A 5,352-nucleotide genomic window follows, 5' to 3' on the forward strand; every position below is an offset into this window, starting at 1 on the left:
GGCCATGCCGTCTTGAATCCTGTTTAACACTTATCTTGCATAACATTTTATATATACTCACACAACTATGACCCCACACTTATCAACACACACACACACACTTACAGGTTATTGTTTTGGAAACAAACAATGCATTACTAGAGTTATAAATTCCACAAGGTGATAGTTATTATAGACCAAAAGTGATTAAGTCTTACCACGGATGTAACCTTTACTTAAGGTTAGACCGGCGACCAAATATACGTTTCTTCGTTACTACCTTACATAAGTCATATTTAAATATAAGCTGGACTAAAAACAATTGAAACCTAATCCAGCTTATACGGTCTACTTGTGGCACTGCACCAAACAATCTACGGAAAAGCTGGCCGTTTCCTACTCACTTCCGAGCTGTGAGCTTTCTGACCGGCATCTTGGTTCACTGTTGTGTTGTGTTATTTTAAGAAAACAAGTGTGAGTTATAATGTCCAGCATAATAATGTACAGTATGAAAAGACTGTATAAGAAATTCATATATGATTCTGTATATGATAAATATATTTGTTTGAAATAGTTTTTCTTGGTGTTACACACCTCTTTGCAAAACAATTCTTTGATTGACTTATTAGTCTGCAAATACCTTAATGGTAAACTCAGCACCTAGGATTGAGTTACGGTATTGCATTTCAATTCCAATTGAAAAAATAGGACATTCACCGGAGCCCCCGAAATACGATGATCAGTTGTATAACTGTAATTAATTGTGGTTCTCTACTAGTAGAAGGACGAAATCCATACATCCAGTTGTCACCCCTAGCATTCGGGCATATTATGTGTGGGCCATACATCCAGGCTTTCCATATACTTCACATGTTTACATGTGGCACACTAGTAGTCACTCCCGTACACAAAGTACTAGAGTCTACCCCTCCTTGTCCTTTTAAAGAATCTTATTACAAAATTGGAACTTGAATTATATCGAAGTTCCTCAAGCATTTTGCTTGTTTATAGACACAACTCATCTCATATATGTATATATGTACTTCCGAGAATTTTTGGAGGAAGTACTAAGATAATGTGAGCTGACCGTTGTCAACAAATAATTAAATAAGGGGAAGTTTCTTTTGACACTATAGTCAAAATATTTAAAATACGTTGAGATAATACTCTTCGACGATCCGAAAGTATTAGTATGATTTTCTGAAACTCCGAAAATATTTTAAAATATGTTTATGATTTTTAAATGATATTAAATTATTTTAATAAATATTTAATAATTAAATAATAATTTATTAAATAATTAAACCTCAAATAGTTCTTATTTTAAAAGAATATTTGAAATAATATTCCTCAATTAATTTATGTTTAAGAATTTTACTTGATTTATAAAATATTAAATAAATATTGGAGAATACTTCTCTTATTTAAATGAATATTTGAAATAATATTCATTGTTTGAGTAATTAAATAAAGTTGAGGAAATACGATCTTCGAAAATCGTTTTAAATAAATTCGAGGTAATTTAATATTTCGCAAGGGGACATCGAGTCCCTTGGAATAAAATAAGTACAGACTTTTAATCGTCCAAAATAGCTTCGGGATGATTCCAGGGTGTTTACTTTATAAAATCTGACCGACTCCCGGTCTTATAATTTATGCATCATGCTCTAACATAACGTTAAATGTTCTACGATATACTCATTGTAAATTCAATCAGTATTGATACACAAAACTTGTATTTTACTATCATGACAAACATGCAATTTGTTCGAAAGACAGTAAAACAATCTTCACAACACAACAGTATATGGAGTCGGGTTCGTAAACTTGCCCGGGTGCTTCGAGGTGGAGGGTGTTCTAGGGTTCGTCCAGAAATCTAAAATCAAGAACATTATCGTTCCGTTAGATTCTAATCGTATTTATCGTCACTTGATAAATATGCAATACTTACTATTCATTTACGTGAATCGCTTTACTCTCATCATTTAAATAAGTACAAATACTTGTTAAATTCATTTTCTTTCATAATCCTTTATATCCGTTAATCTCTTTTACATTTTGTCCCTCGGCTCCACTCGCGATTCTTAAGGATTTGGACTCGCGTGATCTCGGCTCCGATATTTTTATAAAATTGAGAAATCCATATTTTCACTTGAAATTTTTATAAAAGTTAATATATTCCATTTCTTACTCTTTTTAAAAATTTCATAATTTTTGAATAGTTTTAAGTCGATCATTTCTATTTTCAAAGTTCGTAATTCGTAGCAGTTTTTATCGCGTAAATCATTTTTACTAAAACGGACCTAACTTTTGAACCGTAAATCGAAATCAAGCGATTTAAGCGCCTAAACGATTCTTAAAAAAAGCTCTATAATTTTCAAGTTTACTTTTAAAGAAATCACAGTTTGTTAGGTAATGAATTATACACGGGGGGGGGGGGGGTGAATGTGTTTTTATATTTTTCTGCTTTTCTTGAAATGTTTATGGTTAAACAAATTAAATCAAATCTTATAGTAAGATTTGTTAAGACTGAAATTAAACATGCAATAATGAATAAAACAGATATTTCAAAACTCACTTAATTTTATATTAAAATTAAGAATGTTTTGCTATAAAATTTCTAGGCTCTTTATTGGTAAAAAGCTTAGCTTTAATCTTGAGAGAATACAAGAGTTTCCTGATCTAATTGTTACACCTAACAAAGGACCAATGTTAACTTTATATGATAGTTAACTATTGGTTTACACAGTGTACAATAAGAGATACTATTCACTTTTGTAAACTGTGACTTATCATTCTATTTTGGGAAAAGTATATCTTCCCTTTCCGGCTTAGCATATCTTTGCATACTGTGTTAACTTGATCTTCCTTTTTCAGTTAATCTTCACCCTTGATCTTGCACACTCTTCAAGCCGTTTTTTGTAGACTTGTCAATCCAACTGGTTGGATTGTTTATTGATGGTTAATCTTGGATATTGAACTGGTCTGCAATTTGTACTTTGAGATTTTACTTCGAGATCTCCAGTTAGGCATATAGAGATCTAGACATCTCGATAAGTATATTGACTTATCGAGATCTCTAATACTCCATAGTTGATTTGACTTGTAGAGGTCTCTGAGTTCTCTATGAGAGAATTTAGCTTGTCGAGATCTCTCATCTTCATATCTTCACTTTGGCTTATCGATATCTCTGAGTTCTCTAGTGACCTGTTGACTTGTCGACAACTCAGAGTTCTCTAGTGAAATTTGACTTGTCGATAACTCAGAGTTCTCTAGTGAATTTTGACTTGTTGATATCTCTGAGTTCTCTAGTGAAATTGACTTATCGATAACTCAGAGTTCTATAGTGAATTTTGACTTGTCGATATCTCTGAGTTCTCTAGTGAAGAAATGACTTGTGTTGAGCTTAGCCCACTATCCTCTAAAATAAGCAGCTACCGACCGTTCCGGCGCGCCCTTGACCTAATACCTTCTTGTGAGCGGGGAAAGCTATAACATAGAGCTCGATATCTCCAATCTTCATGTCTTCAATTTGGCTTGTCGATATCTCTGAGTTCTCTAGTAGCTTTCCTGAGTTCTCTATAAGTCATTATGGAGTTCTCAAATGACTTCTCTATAACACTAAATCTGTGACTTGTAGAGATCTTGACTTAGAACATTTTTCTCAGAATAGATTTATTCAACTCCAAGCTTCTTCATAGTTCTTCTGAGGCATGATCTTCTTGATCTTCTTCCAGCTAGAATTCTTAGGCTTGATACTGTTTAAAGAAAAAGACTCCAGTATGCTCTTTTGATATTTTTACAGATTTTAAATGTTACAATACAAAATACAAACTAAGATTACAATACAACTTACTTAGGGTTGTAAATTTGACTTAGTCTTGTTAAGGTACAGGCATGTCCTGCACAACACAGTTTATACATTCTGTATTTCTGCAGAAAACTTAAAATTATGATTCGCTCATTTTATCGACATTACGCTCGCGATTCGAGTTCCGTTTTCACTCTAAACGACTAATAAATACCTAACCATCATCAACCATCATCTTAACACTTACTCCTCTCAAGAACATTGAGTTCTTGAGGCCACAACATCAACCTTAGTGACTAACTAACTAATCATCAAGAAAATAATATATCAACCATCAAAACTAGGTTTATAACTAAGATCCATGATTTTCTTGAAACTTAAACCATAAAAAAAGTTTGGGTAAAGATTTATACCTTTATTAAAAGCTTTGAAGGTGTTATTCTTGATGGATGAAGCTTGATGAGGCTTGGGTGTGCTTAAGGTTCCTAAATCTTTCCATGAAAATCAAGAAATCAAGAAATGTTACTATTTGGCACTATTCACTATCACTTTCATGGATTTAATTAACCATCCAAACCTTAATTAAATGCTTTCAAAAATTTATCTTACCTTAGTTTGATATGTAAGAAGTTTAGGAATTAATTGGAGCATTTATGCATGGCTAGAAATTGGAGTTTAAAATTTGATTCCTCCTTTTTCTTCAAAGGGGCCGAATGGAGCTTCTTGGAGAGAGAAGAGAGAAATTTTTGTGTTGCTTTATTGCTTCTTGTATAAGTGATATGTTATTTGTGTATATATTCTTTAGATATGCAAATCTCATCATATATTTCTAGCTTGGCTATTTTCAAAGCTAGTTTTCTAGCCAAGTACCACCATTACTCTTCATGTTACTATTTGCCTAGCTAGGTTACTATGCATTTTAGATTGGTTACTATTTGGTTGCCAATCCTTGGTTACTTCCTTACTAGTTAGTTTGCATGGTTTGCATGGGAAGTTGCATGGCTTGATATATTTTATTTATTCGCTTACGTATTCGCTTGGTCGCTTATTCATTTTTGTAATAAATCTTCGTAAGCGATTCGTGGGGTAAATCCTTTCTTATAAATTCTTTATGCTTTGAAGCCTTGTACTTGGGTTTTAATTTGTAGGATTTTAGATTCATAATTGTACTGTGATTCTCGTATTCCTCGATGGTTCGTAAGATAAGGTCATTTTACAAAGTTCGTTTTTTCGAAAACTAATGGATTTTACATACACTCATTTGGTACGTATAATCACGATATTGACTCGATCGTCAGGGTAAAAAATTTCCCCAATCGTCAGGGTTACTATTCATCAAACGTTTTACAAAATCTCAAAAATTTGGGTTATTACATGGCTGGCTTTGATAGGTATCTTGAGCAAAGAGTTTGCAGTTTGCTTGAATAGGAATTTAGGCTTTTGAGGTTGTATTGGTTGAGAGTTTGTTTGGCTTGGCTTGGAGGTCTGAGTTGGTTGGATTTGTGAAATTTTTATTTCCTGGACATTTTTCTTCTTTGTTTCCCCTTCTCCATCTCTCTTCT

The sequence above is a fragment of the Apium graveolens genome, chromosome 5 (genome assembly GCF_009905375.1).
Source record: "Apium graveolens cultivar Ventura chromosome 5, ASM990537v1, whole genome shotgun sequence".
Taxonomy (NCBI): Eukaryota; Viridiplantae; Streptophyta; class Magnoliopsida; order Apiales; family Apiaceae; genus Apium; species Apium graveolens.